We start from the raw sequence: 17006 nt of genomic DNA, 5'->3' as shown, positions 1-17006 counted from the left end.
GAATGTGGATCAATGTCACACATTCCCCCAGTCAAAAGATCTGGGCCCAAATCCATCGTTTTTTTGCACTCCACACCACCCTGGGTTAGACAATGGCGATATGCAAATCAGCTCTGACCCTGTTGCCCCATGGGAACAGTCCAGTCCGAACTACAAAAGCCATGTCCTTCCCAGAACGGAATCAAGCATCCGAGGACCGGACCGGTTTCGAGGTAACACCTCTCATCAGCCCGGCTAGCTTGACTCCAAGTGGTGTGGAGTGCCTGGGACCCACGTCTGGGCATCCCCAGCGCACTTAGGGCGGCAATTGCAAAAACAACAGATGATGGACCGAATGTGGATCAATGTCACACATTCCCCCAGTCAAAAGATCTGGGCCCAAATCCATCGTTTTTTTGCACTCCACACCACCCTGGGTTAGACAATGGCGATATGCAAAACAGCTCTGACCCTGTTGCCCCATGGGAACAGTCCAGTCCGAACTACAAAAGCCATGTCCTTCCCAGAACGGAATCAAGCATCCGAGGACCGGACCGGTTTCGAGGTAACACCTCTCATCAGCCCGGCTAGCTTGACTCCAAGTGGTGTGGAGTGCCTGGGACCCACGTCTGGGCATCCCCAGCGCACTTAGGGCGGCAATTGCAAAAACAACAGATGATGGACCGAATGTGGATCAATGTCACACATTCCCCCAGTCAAAAGATCTGGGCCCAAATCCATCGTTTTTTTGCACTCCACACCACCCTGGGTTAGACAATGGCGATATGCAAATCAGCTCTGACCCTGTTGCCCCATGGGAACAGTCCAGTCCGAACTACAAAAGCCATGTCCTTCCCAGAACGGAATCAAGCATCCGAGGACCGGACCGGTTTCGAGGTAACACCTCTCATCAGCCCGGCTAGCTTGACTCCAAGTGGTGTGGAGTGCCTGGCACCTTAATTCTGAATAAATGTTAAGAATTGTGCATATAAACATTTGAATTTACAAGTATCCCACAGTATATAGTCTTAGCTCTCTCTGACATCCACCTTACCCCTGTTCATTGCCATTGTGCTTTTGATTATAATTGTTTATTATTTACATTTGTCCATAGGAACCAATGTTACTGTTTATATACGATGTACCCTGGTTCCATGTGAGTAGGGTGTCCCTTGTTTCTTGTACACGTGTTGAGTAAACTGGCACAGAGAAGACTGATGCAATGTAGAATGCAGTGGCATAGTGTGCTCTGGCATAGAATTAAGGAGTGTACAATGCACAGTCGCAGAATGCAGTGGTCTAGATAAGAGTGTTACTGCACAAATAAGGGACCCCCTCGAATGGGAAATTCTTTAAAGACTAGGGAGAAGAGGGGAAAGAACCAACACACTGCTAAATATACTCCCTCATTGTCTGTATATACTTTATAATCAGACGTAGTTCTTATTGATCATTAGTATATGGAACCACACAACAGTAAGAATTATTTTCCCATTGTCTTTATTCTTTTCATATCACTTCATTATTCTATTTCTTTTCATTTCATTTCTTCTTTTTTGTTTTCATCTTTTTTTCTTTCTATTTTTTCAAAGTCAAAAATTTAACAGATACAAAAGATAAATATAATCATTTCCATTCAATATTATTTAAACAATCCTATACAAAAAGCACAATCAACATTATTATAATCCCTGGACTGTGTACAATAAATACATATGCCTCCTACTCAATCATACACATTCACACACTCACAAAACCTCATACATCTTACATCTGTACATGGTAGATGCAACCAGATGACTAGCGGACCTACATATATAACCCAGTTTGTAAAAGTTTAGAGCACAAGGCTCAACAAATGGTCGACGCGTGTTTCGGTGGTATGAAGGAGAATAAACCACATTCATCAGGACCTTGTCAGATATCAACACACTATGTACCGCTCCCAGGGATCCCGGGTCCAAATCATATCGCCCCCACACAGATTTATTTAATATGGCACTGATTTCCCCTTCCTATATCAAATGACACAAAGTTGCCTGCATAACATCCAATTGCAGGTCACAGGTTACGATTCAAATCTCCACTTCTCTCTTCTTAAAGATTACACTAATAGTCCTGTTGTTTCTCCGATTTCGTGCAGCACTGTATTATTGCTTTAATCTCCAGTTTTCCTCTTAGTTGGCACTTGCATCGTGAAGCAATTCACCATTTCTTATTCAGCGTCCCAAAGTAGATTAGAGTGTTGCCTAGTAGAGTGTGATGGCACAGAGTGCAGTGGTGCAGAGTAGAGTGGCATAGAGTAGAGTGGAGTAGACGGCAGTGGTGCAGAATAGAGTGGCACAGAGTGCAGTGGAGTAGTGTGGTTCTGATTAGAATATAGTGCCATAGAGTGGAGTGCCCTAAAGTGGAGTGTTGCAGAGCAGAGCGGCATAAAGTGCATTGGCATAGAATGTAGAAGGGCAGAGTAAAGTGGCATAGAGTTTAGTGGCATAGAGTGCAGTGCTGCAGAGTAGAGTGTCTTAGCACGCAGTGGTGTGGAGTATTCCATAGAGTGTAGTGGTGTAGTATCATTGCCACTGAGTGGCATAGAGTACAGTGGTGCAGAGTAGAGTCCAGTGACAGAGTGCAGTGGCACTGAGTACAGTGAGGCAGTGGCATAGAGTACAATGATGTAAAGTAGAGTATACTGGTGTAGAGTGCATGGCCTATAGTGTTGCAGAGTATACTCACTTAGAGTTCAGTGACAATGAGGGCCGCAGCGTACATTGGGTGCAGTAGAGTGACGTAGAGTGCAGTGGAGTACAGTGCAGAGGTAGAGAGTAGAGTGGCACAAAGTGCAATGGCATAGAGTGGTGCAGAGTATAATATAGTGCCATAGAGTACTGTGGTGTAGAGTGGTGTAGAGTGACGTAGAGTGGCAGAGAGTGCAGTGGCATATAGTGGGATAGCATGGAATGCATTGTCGTAGAGAGGAGTGATGCTGAGTGCAGTGGTGTAGAGTGAAGTAATGCAGAGTAGAGTGGTGTATAGTTCAGTGGCAGAGAGTGCAGTGTTGCAGAGTAGAGAGGCACAGAGTGCAGTTGTGTATAGTAGTGTGGCATAGAGAGCACAATGGAACAGGGTAGAGTGCAGTGATAAAGTCTAATTGTGTATATTGCAGAGGGTGCACTAGTTCAGAATAGAGTAGCAAAGAGTGCAGTGGCACAGCGTGGAGTGGCACAGAGTGAAGTAGAGTGGTGTAGAGTGCAGTGGAGTAGAGTAGATTGTTTCAGAGTAGAGTGAAGTGCCATGGAGTGGGGTGGAGCAGGGGATAGTGTAGTGGCATAAAGTAGGAAAGATTGCAGTGACATGAAGTACAGTAGCATCCAGTAAATTAGAGTGGCATACAGTGGATTGAGGTAGAGTGCAGGGGTTTGAGTGTTACAGAGTAAAGTGCATTTGCGTAGAGTATATTAGCATAAAGTGCAGAGGCAATAAGTGCAGTGTTGCAAAGTAGCGTGGAGTAGAGTAGAGTAGACCAGAGTGGCCTAGACTGAAGTGGTGTAGAGTGCAGTGGTGTAGAGTGGAGTGGCGAAGAGTACAATGGTGTATAGATTAGAAGCATAGAGTGAAGTGGCATAGAGTGAGGTGGTTAAGAGTGGAGTGTTGTGGAGTGGAGTGACGCAGAGTGCAGTGACATGGAGTGGGGTAAAGCGGAGTGGTGCAGAGTAGAGTGCAGTGGTGTGGAGTGGTGCAGAATACAGTGGAGTGGCGTAGAGTGTGCATGGTGTTGTAGCACCCTGCCATTGCAGAAAGCAAATTTGCAACTGAAATGACCATTACATTTGCACATACATACTGTTTTACTAATTAAACTATACAACAAACAAACAATAGTTTGTGAAATTGCATCATCGAGGGAAATGATCATATTAAAATATTTGATTATTTATTTTATTTTATTTTTATTTAGAGACTTTTATATAGCGCTACTGGACCCAAAGGTATCAGGGCGCTTTACAAGGTCGATATACATACACAAAATAGTTCACAGTGTGCATTAATCATCAAAATTCCAAAACATTACATTCACATGGAAAGGAGGTAGTCAAATAAGATGGCATAGCCGCGTGCCAATAATCATGGAGGATGAAAGTGGGGAGGAGTGACAAGGAGATCAAAAAGTGGATGGAGGGTATAGAGAGTCGGAGAAATAGGGGGTGAGAGACAGGAGGAGAGGAGGTTAGATGGGTGAGAAAAGGGGTGGGGTGAAGGGAAAGCAGGGGGGCGGGAGTTGGGCAGTACTCGAATCAGAGACCTTAGGTGCCCCAATATTTGTCAAGAAGAAGTGATTTGAGCCTCTTTTTGAAAAGACGGTAGGGGGAGTTGCAACGGAGATCTTTGGGGAGAGAGTTCCAAATCGTGGGGGCATTACCAGGGAATGCACGGGATTGGACTTTTTTGCATTTGAGTTTAGGAGGGATTAGGACAAGGGAGTTCGTGCTCCTAAGGGACCCAGAGCACCCAGCTTTTTGTAGTTTGTCAGCCAGATAAGAGGGGGTGTTTAGGTGGAGGGCTTTATACGTGATACAAGCAATCTTCTATGTGCTTCATTTGTGTTTCTAATCCTGACGTTCTGAAATACTTGCACATTTGATTTAGATTTTGTTGTGTGCTAGAAAAAAAGCTTCTATGTAGGAAGGTTTCAGGAAAGAGGTTTTGTCGTGACATAATTGTCCCTTCATATCGCAGCATTAATTTCCCATTTTGATAGCTAATGTTTTTACGTTTATTGTTGACCCGCCGTTCTCATTGAACTGCATTGTTCCTCGGTTACCTCTCTTCTGTCCAGAATTACCCCACTAAACCACATCTATTTCTGTGAAGCTTCTGCTTATGCCCCACTAGGTTCCATGCCGGGACACTCATGAGTAGCCGCACGCGTTACAAATTCATATAACATAACATGTTACAGCTTACTTGCCACGTTCATTGGTAAATGTATGCAAGACTGTTTTCCTTAAGTGGATCCATGGGGGGCTATCATATCGCAGTAAGTGAAGAGATAAAGGAGAAAAAGGGTTTAAAAGTTTGATTGGGGGTGCACGTGATAAGAAGGAGTCCAGAAAGAATAATGTTTGTATGCAAAAAATATCATATTTATTCAAATTGTCTCTTTTCAAAAAGTTCCACATCTATCAACAAACATAAGCCAACGCATTTCTCTCCCTCAAGGGGAGCTTCCTCAGGGCTGAAATTTAAACATATAAGAATACATAAAAAACAGTTCTTTGTAAAAAAAAAAACATCACAGAACATATGCACTTTACATATTTCTAACAGTCTTTATACAAACAAGAGACGGCGCACAAAGGAATTGTCAAAAACTATTATTTGAAACACCAAAATAAGGGTCCACATACCAAAGTGGAAGAAAAGTATCGAAGAAGAAAAAACGTAGTGGATATATGAGGGCAGATTTTGAACATGCTTGTTCAATTTCAGATCTATAAATTCAGATAGTTTTTCTGTAGCTGAACCGATGCCAGATATAATCGGTCTCCCAGGGGGGAAGGTGCCACCCTTATGAATCTTCGGCAAGATATATATACAGGGGGATCTTGGATTGGTAATGTGTAAATATTTAAATTCCAGATCGCTAAGTAACCCCATATCTCTCCAGTCAGTGAGTTTGGAATTCAATTCCACCATTAGGGGTCCCATGGGATTACCAGAGATATGTTTGTAGCAATCTGTATCGCTGTATGTGTTTTTCTATTATAACATTATAGCCAAGACTGCGGCTGACTGACATCAACTTATTTCCGGGCACAGAACAAATCATCTGGTTATGCTTCCAATATATTTCAAGTATTCTCAACTTTGAAGGAACGTTATAAATTTATTTGGTAAGCCTTCAGGTATTATACTAGGATATATAGATATTCCTTTCTTATTTGAAATCCCCCTTTTTTAAACCTAAAGACCACTTGATGGGACCCACTACTCATAATACAAACCCTCACTGAATTGTTTATCATACCAATCTGTGTCACTAGAAGAGAGGTATACCACTTTAATTAGCAAATGCATAGATACTGAGAAGAGAAGAAAAAACTATATACCTTTCTCCTACAAGATATCAGAATAGTGATTCGTTATTCACTTTTTATACCTGCCCAATACGCCTTAGCTTTAAACAAATTGTCTTTTTTTAAATCTAGGAAACTCATACCTAATAGTTGAGTCCTTCTTGGACTACACATTATTCTCCTTCTGAAACACACTTTTTTACTTAATTACATGTTTATTCACTTCTTGCACTTCCTTTCCTTGATCTCTCTTTCTTCTTTTCTTCTCTACTTCTCTTTTTCTTCTGACTTCACATCATCCTTTTTCTACGTTTTTTCTTCTTCGATACTTTTCTTCCACTTTGGTATGTGGACCCTTATTTTGGTGTTTCAAATAATAGTTTTTGACAATTCCTTTGTGCGCCGTCTCTTGTTTGTATAAAGACTGTTAGAAATATGTAAAGTGCACATGTTCTGTGATGTTTTTTGTTTTACAAAGAACTGTTATTTATGTAATCTTATATGTTTAAATTTCAGCCCTGAGAAAGCTCCCCTTGAGGGAGAGAAACGCGTTAGCTGATGTTTGTTGACAGATGTGGAACTTTTTGAAAAGAGAAAATTTGAATAAATAAGATATTTTTTGCATACAAACATTATTCTTTCTTATCACGTGCACCCCCAATCAACCTTTTAAATATCTCAGTGATCTGGAGCTCTGTTGCGTCACTCAGCAGCTGACGCAGGGGTTGTTTGCACAAAATTCCTAATTATTTGTTGAACTGGGACTAAGGTGCGGCATCTGAAGACCCGCTGCTGCTTTTTTGTTCTTAAAGGAGAAAAAGTGTGTCAGGGTCACTTAGCATCTCAATTATTGTATTACCCAACCAGAGAAGGGAAGCCTTAGCAATTATATGGCATGTGCTTGGTGTCTTACAGGGCAAAAGGTAAGGTGTAAGAAAGGGGTAGGGAATATGAGTGGAAGGCTACGACGGTTCCATGTGGAGAATGAGAGGTTGGCAAGGGGGAGGAATCATGCAGCGGGGCAGATCTCCCAGTAGATATTAGCTCAAGTCTTACAAGATAATTAGGTGATGTATGAAGATCAGGTCTACATTTTACTTCTTATATTTCCATGAGCCTCCTTATAAGCACACTTCCACAATATTGACCGAACTTCTCTTATCAGCTAAAGTTCTCTTTGTCTGCAATGAGTCTCCTCATGGGCAGACTAGTGACCTGTTTCTCTCATTAAGTGAGGTCCTTCTTACCTGCCCTGACACTTCTACCGTAATGACTGGACTGCTCTTATCATGTGAAGCTGTCTTATCTGCCCTAAGTCTCTCCATGGGCACTCAGCTACAAGAATGACCTAGCTTATTCTGTCATTTGACTGCCCTGACACTCCCCCATCTGTTGCACAGTCACAATAATAACCTTACTTCTAATATGAAGTGAAGTACTTCTTTTGTACCCTGAGTCTCTAAATATCTCACGTCCACAAGAATGACCAAACTTCTCTTAGCAGGGAAGCCATACTTACCTGCCACGAGAATCCTCACAGGCGCACTTCCACTGCAATGATCAAACTTCTCGTGTCAAGTGAAGCTCTCCTATCTGCCCTCAGTCTCACTATGGGCACAAATCTACAAGAATGACCTAGCTAATTCAGTCATTGAAAGCCCTTCTTATCAGCCCTGACTCTCCACAATAATGGCCTTGCTACTATTATCAAGTGAATTTCTTCTTGTGTACCCTGATTCTCCTCACAGCCCACTACCACCGCAGTGACCACACTTCTCTTATCATGGAAGCCCTTCTCAAATGCCCTGAGTCCACTCAGAGGCACACTTCCTCAATAATGACCTGACTTCTTAAATCATATGAAGTGCTTCGGAGTCTTATTACAGGGCTTAAAAAGAGAACTCATTTTGGCACTCCTTTCCCATTTCTTTCCTTAGAGATAGTAGTCCAATTTGAATGCCTATCCCATCATAAATAATGCACTGTTATTCTCAAGTGCCATTGCCTTGACTCTTCCATAAGGCCAACTCTTCATGTTAAGGCCAGAACACCTCAGAGTAATTTGCCCATTACCTTTCATTTCCCAATTTTTCTGTATGACCTTGATCAAGATATTTCAAGGAATCTGTGGCTGGGGGAGATTGATTTGTAATGGCCTTTGGTATATTAGGAATTGTGAGTAAACTTGCTGCCTTATGGTGCCTTATGGTGAGTCGGAGGAAAGTGGCAATATGTTCAGCCAGAATGTGTACTACCAAATTACCTTTACTTCTTGAAACACTCTGCTCTGAGGAAGGGTACCAGCTGACCAAAAGGAGTACTGCCATATGTGTTTCAGCAACAGGTAACACCTGTGCGTTTGTAGGTGAAGAAATTAATGTAAGTGAAATACCAATGCATAAGATACTTGAAGTACAAGAGCAGGCTCCTGGACTGATCACCTAGCTTGTCACCTGCCAGTGGCCTCCGGTTCCTGCTATTTCCAGCCTGATCCAATTGTGGCCTTTTTACCCAGTGATACCTCAGCTGCCTGTGTTTTTTCTGTCCCAGTTTTTTCGCTCACTGTTCTTCCCTCCAACAGAAGTCCGCCCACCTCAGGACCTACTTAATGCAGGCAACAGTTTAACTGTATTAGTAGGCTCCTGGACATCTAACTTCTCACTTGCCAGTGGCCTCTAGTTCCTGTTCGTTCTTGCCTGATAAAGTTGCCACCTTTTGACAAAGTGACACCACCACTGACCAGGTATTCCCTCCTGGGTTTTTCCTGCTAACAGAAACCCTACCTACCCCAGGACTTACTGTCAGACAGCTCTGTGCTATATAGGAATTTAAAGCAGCTCGGACCTGTTTGTGTCGTACCCAGCAGGAGCGATGTTCCGAAGTATAATACTCCAATGCCCAACAGCGCTAACCATGATGAGTGTAAAAATGACCCACAAGCAGAAAGCACCAAGGAGATAGGGGGAAGAAAACAGGGTAAGTGAGGGAAGAGAAACTGCGCATGTGTCCATGCGGGGTCTGCCACTGTCCGCCCTCTTGAATGCTGGGTCACAGAATGCTGTGTCATCTACCAATGAAAGGATCAATACCCCTGAGACATTTGTGATCCTAAAAAGAGAGTTGTGAGAACATGAACAATGCTACCAAAGGTGTTCTGCAAAATGACCTATAAACATGTATATTTTATACCTTGAACAGTGTAAATGAAGTGGGATTCTGGAGCCTAATTATTTGTGACACTTTGTTGCAGTATCCAAGACCAGGCCCAGCATAATCAAGGTTGCAGACAGGTAGGCTATACCTCAGAACACAGTGGAAATCTCTTGGGATCAGAGAGTAAAGAATGGGTATGGTACTCTTAAAGACAGAGTCCAGCTCAAGGTAAGGAGGTTTCTGGGTTATGCTGGGGAGCCCTCACTCACTCTATGATCCTTTCTGCACACAATACTGCACACATTCCCAAAGATAAAATAAATGCAAGGACCCTAGGCATACCAATTAATTGCTCGCTGTAGTATATCTTTAAGGACTCTTGAGGTCCATATACACAGAAATAATAATGCTCATTAATAAGGCTCTTGGTAGTAAGGCTTTTTCTCGCGCACACCAACAAGAGTGCGGGCAATCCCCAATGCAGAGCTGTGCAGTATACGAAGGATCTCCCAAGCGCTATCTTTGCAGCTGAAAGTCTTGTAAATACACTTTACATGCAATTCTTTGTAATTTGCCGTTGATTATATGCCCCCGATGAGCATGCACACATTTTGATACATTATACTTAGCTTTTCCTTTGTTTTGCAGGATATGGTTAAATGGTTAGGCATATCAGAGAGGCCACTGTCAAGGTAAGGAGGCCAGTGCTGCCGTGATGAGGGGAGTTGAAGGAGGACAGAGAATAAGGAGATGAGGCTGGTCTGGGGGCTAAGCTGGATTGTCAAGCGAGGCGTGCCTCCGTGAGCAGCCCTAAGATGGCCGCCTGGGCTTTTATGTCTCGTGTATCCAGGAAACCACCAATTGGGTGGCTCCTTGTCACAGCATATCCGTGAGCTCGTCTGGGAGGCGCATATTTGTGTGTGTGTGTGTGTGTGTTTGGAGGCATGATCTTACCTGAGAGTCACTGCTTTAACCCATAAGAGCCCACAAGGGGCTGAATGGGAGAGGGGAGCCAATGCACCCCTTGACACTTACTTCCTGCAGGCCATAGTTCAACTGCATCAATAGGCACCTGGAAACTTAGCTAACCACTTTCCAGTGGCCTTCAGTTTCTACTTGTTCCTGCCTGATCCAATTGCTTTTGACCAAGTGACACCACCACTACCTGGGTTTAACCAATGGGTTTTTCCCAGTCCCAGTCAGTTCTTCCTGCCAACAGAAGCCATGCCCACCCCAGGACCTACTTAATGCAGGCCGCAATGTGACCGTATCAGTAGGTACCTCAACACCAAGCTTGCCAATTACCAGTGGCCTTTGGTTCCCGCATGTTCCATCCTGATCCAGTTGCCATGTTTTGACCAAGTGCCAACACTGCTACCTGGGTTTTCCCGCCTGGGCTTTTCATGCTCACCATTTTTCCAGCAAGCAGACGCCCCATCCACCCAAGGATCTACTTAATGCAGGCTGCAGCATGACCGCATAAGTAGTCACTTGGACATCTAGCTTGCCATTTGCCAATGGCCTACAAATCATGCTTGTGTCCAGCCTAATCCAGTTGCTACCCTTTTACCAAGCGACACCGCCACTGCCTTGGTTTTACCGCCCATGTTTTTTCCACTCACTGTTCTTACCACCAACAGAAGCCACGCCCACCTCAGGGCCTACTTAATGAAGGCCACAGTGTGACCGCTGCAGTAGGCACCTCGATACCCAGCTTGCCACTTGCCAGTGGCTTCCAGCTCCTGCTTGTTCAAGCCTGATCCCGTTGCTGCCTTTTGAGCAAGTGGCACCACCGCTGCCCAGATTTTTCCACTATTGTTTTTGCCGCTCACTGTTCTTCACACCAACAGAAGAAACACTCACACCAGGACCAACTTAATGCAGGCTGGCATGAGTCTGCATACAGTAGGCATTCCACTAGCAAACCCATATACATCTGGGCCATGCCTAGTGGCAAGAACCCTGACCCCATTACCATCCATTGCAAAATCACAACCAAAGCTGCCATCTGAGCCAGTGAAAGCAGCGACTACTTCTGAACCATAGTCCACAACAACACACACCGGCAACGATGCTGCTGCTATGCATCCCACAGGACCATGGTAGAACCTTTTTCCTGCACGCATTGCAAATTCACCTTCAACATCTCAGATGCTAGCACCGCCACCTTCAAACAGTTGATGCATGCCGCCAACACCACCCCACTCCAACTGTCTGCCATGGTTCTCAACCTCCACTTTCTCAGGAAAAACTCCACAGAAATCTGGGACTTCCTCAACAGTAACAAACCCAACCTTCTCTTCCTGATCAAAACATTGGTCAACCCAGCCTTCATCCCGGACATTGTCACAACCATTCCACCCGCCTACAACTTCACACACCAGGACCAACCCCACAAACCATGTGGAGAACGCATAATCATCTACAAAAACATGATTTACTGCACCACCTATACGAACTCAGACATCAACCTCATGGAGTGCCTCCACTTCAAAATACGAATGGACTACCCTTAAGGGAACCCTCGACTTCCGTCCACCAGGCCCCCAATCAGAATTCTGCAACAATATTGCAGACTTCATTGCTCCCCTTTCCATCAGATCAACCATTCCACCCGCCTACAACTTCATACACCAGGACCAACCCCACAAACCATGTGGAGAACGCATAATCATCTACAAAAACATGATTTACTGCACCACCTATACGAACTCAGACATCAACCTCATGGAGAGCCTCCACTTCAAAATATGAATGGACTTCCCTTAAGGGAACCCTCGACTTCCGTCCACCAGGCCCCCAATCAGAATTCTGCAACAATATTGCAGACTTCATTGCTCCCCTTTCATCAGATCAACCAACTACATCTTCCCCGGGACCTTAATCTCTACCTGGAAGATACCACAGACCAAAACTCCATAGCCCTCCTAAACACCCTCAGCAAACTTGGACTGACCCTGCTCATCCAAAGACCATCCCACACAGCCGGCCACACCATCAACCCTATTTTCTCTTCTCACAACAGGATCACAACTACCCACAAGACCCAGCTCACATGGTGTGACAACTGTGAAAAAATACCTGAAGAATACTGGTTCAAGATCCTGAAGGAAAGCACACCCAACCACACCCGAAACCTCAATGTCAATATAAATTTCTTCAATAAATGGCTCACCAACTGTGCCCACCACTCCTAACTGCAAACAACTCAGCTGGTACATGAAGGATCCCAGGGAGTCAAATGTCACTGCAAACAACTCTGCTCCATCTACATAACCTGGACACTAGGAGATGCACCCCACTCTTCTTCCAATAATGCAGCATGATTGAGCAGATTGTGCAGAAGACCGCTGTTAGAATGTGGTTCTGGCACTCTGGGCCGCCCGAGTTTGACACTTTTTGCGCCCCTATTAGTTGAGCTTTTACTGTGGGGGAACCTCATTGGTTGGGACTCACCCACAGTGAACCTTTGATGAAAGAGACTGCATGTGGATTTTACTGTTGTCCCCCTAGCTTGACTAGGGCGCTGCGCTGCAGCTGGATTAAGGGGCACCGGGCTGGTTACATGCAGACACATTTGTGCATGCATTTGTACGTGTGTACGGGCAGCGTAGGGCAGATTCGTAGAATGCACAGCCCAGGAGCAGATACAAAGAGAATGGTGTGGCAGGACGTATGTAGAATTGGGTGATGACATGTAATAGGCTTTATACACTGGGAAGAAACATGCAAGGAAAGGAAAGTGTTTTACTGGTTTCACTTCATTATTCTTGTTTGGGGATGGGGAGCCCATGTGCTAGTTTCACTCTCCTAAGGCCTACCAATTCCAGACAAGCACTAAAGTCCACTGTATCTGATGTGAGAAGAAGTATTCTGCAGAGTCCAAAATCATATTTGTACTGCTTTTGGGTCATCCAGAAATGTTATATTTCTCTGAGTCAGCCATAACCAGGGCCTGGCTGGGGGATGACCCCAGCAGGCTGGATTAATCACCTTCCTTCGAAGAGCAAAGGCCTCCTCTTCAGAGAGAAGATGGGTAGAGCTACAGGCTCATCCATTAGCAGCTGTCACCGGGTGCCAGGCACCAGGCTACACAAGGGAGAAGGCAGCGTGGGGAAGGGGCTTTCAGAGACCATGTGACAGGAGACCCCAGGACAACACCACCTTGAACCAACCCTGTGGCCTGGGCAGGAAGGTGGGATCAGGGGCAGTGAAGTGATGTGTCGCTGTTTGGTAGGACAAACATAAACTTCCTGCCAGCCCCCTCCCCAAATGTGTTTGCACAGGAAGAGAAGCTCTCTCTGGGGTGTGGTCTGCTGAAGCAGCGGGTGCTGCAGTCGGGTACTATGGGTAGTTGGAAGGAGGAACCCCCTGACTGTCCCAGGATCTTGAACAGCGCCAGGAGAAGAGAGCAGGGGACTCTGTGCAGGGAGAAGAGAGGCCCAGGAGAAGAGCCAGGTGAAAGGCTGGAGCAGGGAGTCAGTGAAGACAGCTCCCTGCGGAATCCCTCCTCTGAGAGGCCCAGAGGGCGAAGGAGAGTGCTCCCAGTGGCTGGGAGCGCCTCCAGGAGCAAGAAGAGGCCAAAACCAGGAAGATCGGACCCCTGGGGGCTGAGCTATGCCCCATCAGAAGGTAGGCAACCTTTGACCTGTGGCCAACCGATGACGAAGCGCATGGGGCTCCGCCGCCGGTTCAAAGAATGCCCCCGGGTGAGGTCCTGGGGCTGCCCCCCAAAGAAGTGCAGTTGGGGTGCACCGTCACGCAACCCGTGAAGGTACCCCCGCGGGGTGCCAGAAGCCCACCCTGGCCCCCTGCCGAACATGAAGCTGGGGAGCTCCATCGCGCTCCCTGTGAAAATGTGTAGGGGGAGGGGCCCGGGATCCCAACTCCGAGCCGTCGCGCTCCCCATGAAGAATTTCTGGGCACCTGACGTGTGGTGGGAAGACAGGGGAGTGCTGCTGCATTCCCCCGCAGCTACCAGGAGGAGGGGGAAGTGCCATGGCACTCCCCCGAGGCCACTGTGGTCCCGTGGTTGACAGGGACCCCGAAGAGAAGTGGGTCGAGGGGCCTGGGTGGGAACGGGCCCACAGAAAAACAGCAAGAGTGGCCAGGGGTGGGCTCCTCGAGACTAAGCATTCACCTGGGGGTCCGGGTGGGACCGGACCCTCCAACGAGGGAAGCAGAGGCCAGAGGCCCACATCACGGCTCTCCCCGATGCAGCAGGAGAGCTTCTGTTATAATATTCACAAGGCAGGAGAGCCTTGCCCCATAGTGTCTTGCAGGCCCGGATCGGCCTGCAAGGGAAAACCTCTCTTTTGCTGCATGTGATGGCCCCAGGAGAACGGGGTCACCACAAGGTGTGTGCCATGGTGCAGGGGGGGGGGGGCTGGAGAAGCGCAGTCTCCCCCAACATGAAGAGAACATCTCTCCCTAAGTCTCATGGGGACTTGGAAAGGATAACCCCTCAAAGGCTCAGCCAGGAGTCATCTGCTTCCCATGGCTGGAACTTTTGTTCTACAGCTGGGGGTGCTTTAGGGACTGCCTCAAGCAGTGTAATGCTGAGTTGGGGATTTCTGGAGAAGAGCATCCCCTGGAGGTGAAGAGGTGTAATTGCACCTTAAGTGCATTTGCTAATGTTATTTCTTTCAGAGAGACTGAAGGTAACATGTGTAGTGTGAAGTGCCTGTGTAAGGTGATGTTGTAAGCACAGTGAGGTTATGGTGCCAGACAGTCCTGCTAGGGTGTCTGGGTGTATATACTTAATCATGTGATTTCATCTGTGATGCCTTTAGGGGCTGTAATTGCAATGCATTCTAATGACCAAAAAACGTGATGAGTACTGTCATTCTAAAGTGAATGCTTAAACATGTATTATTGCTACTGTGCTTAGGTGAAGAGCAATCCAGACTGTTAGCCCCTAAGATGTAGAGGTGTATCCTGTATGTCAGTGGGAAATGCTCAGTCAGGATTGTGTGTCACCAGGACAGGGTTGCCTACTTTAAATGCTTGTTGAGGTAATGGGGTGAGTCGCCACTGCAATGGTGCCAGTGTGCAGGGCCCTCACTCCAGGTTATGTTCAACTATGTGCATTAGGGGGCAAGATGATGTGCATACATGGGAGTGGTGGTACTAGACCCCACCCCCCCTGCGGGAGAGGTGGAGATGTTATGCATTTTCACAAGGTAATTCCAACAGCATATATATATTTGTAAATTGGTGCATATTATTGAGTAGTGTGTGTGTTTAATAAATGTACCCTTACTTTTATAAAGCAAAGTACAGACTGGACACTCAAATATTGAGTGTTATTTCTGCGCACCTGCAATGGTGATTACTAGCCCACACCAACTCCCTTGAGTAAGCCCACACCACCTCCCTTGAGTAAGCCTCAGACTGCTTTGCAGCGCTACCTTCTGAGAGTCAGGTGCTACAATTGGGTGCTTGGTTCGCAGTGAAGGACAAATGTATTCATGTTATTTGTGCAGGCCTCACAGATACTGCCTTGTTTTCCAACAACCACCACCGCTCCTCCGTGACGGCGAATGAAAAACCCTCACAGCAGCTCCTATTCAGTGGTCTGGGATGCAACGCAACAAACCTTACTCCTCAGGCTCCACCATCCACACCTAAGGCCCACTCAATGGTATTCTAAAAAAAATCACCCTCATTGGGACCCGCTTCACCACTATGTATATGAAAACGACTTTCCTAACCCAAGATGTGAAAACCATTAAATCAGACATTGGTCTGTTCCATGCCAAAGTTGATGCTTCAGCCTTACCACAGTAGAGGGAACCCTGATAGAACTGGAGGCCCTTGGCTCTGACATATGGCACATTAAACAGAAACTGATTGATTTGGAGAAGCGCTCTTGCCGTGACAATATTATATTTTTGGGCATTCCGGAAAAGATGGAACAAGCAATTGTACATGCCTTTCTTCTTGACCTTATTCGAAAGATGGCCGGCCTGACCTTCTGCACTCATTTGGAATTACAAAGAGTGCATAGGATACCCTCCAGGCGTCCACTAGCAGAAGGGGGATACAAAATTCCATCCTATTATAGCCTGCTTTATCCTGCATGGTTATACCCAGCAAATCCTCTAAGTTGCACGTAAACACACTCATATGACATTGAGGGACAGAGTCTCTGTGTTCCGCTTCAAAATGAGGTTGCTTAGTACATCAAGCATAACACGACTGCCACATTACACGCATATATAATGTTCTTCACATGGTAAATGTTCCAGAATTAGCGTTCCTGCATATTTTGTTCTGCATACACAGAAGAATAAAAGCCTTTTCAATGCCATAAAATGATTGCATATTATTAATTGCTCAATAAGCAAGTAGACTTTTTCAAACAACTGATGCAACTTCGAGCTTACACATCTGTTTGAATTATGCTTTGTCCTGCCCTGTCGTATTTTTCAGACTGTGACTGCCATGCACTCTGATGGTGTTACATTAAAGGAAGTCTTGCCATAATATAATCACACCACTCATTACACTAATGATTTAAGGGACTCCGAGCCAGATGCACAAAAGCTTACCCAATCAGTAACCATTTGCAAACTGGTTATCAAGCTCTAAAAATGCTTTCTCATATGTACGAAAGGCTATTCATTCAATATATTTTACATACCAAATACATGGCGATACTTTAAATTATCAACTTAAAATTAAGATTCGTTATTAAGAATTTTTCAATAGCCAATTCCTATTTCTACGTTGGAAAAATTTGCAAATATGAACTAGTCGCAGAATGGTCATTTTGCATGTATAATTTACCATCAACCT

Source organism: Lissotriton vulgaris, chromosome 1_1 (assembly GCF_964263255.1).
Source record: "Lissotriton vulgaris chromosome 1_1, aLisVul1.2, whole genome shotgun sequence".
Classification (NCBI taxonomy): Eukaryota; Metazoa; Chordata; class Amphibia; order Caudata; family Salamandridae; genus Lissotriton; species Lissotriton vulgaris.
This window is presented reverse-complemented; position numbering follows the sequence as displayed.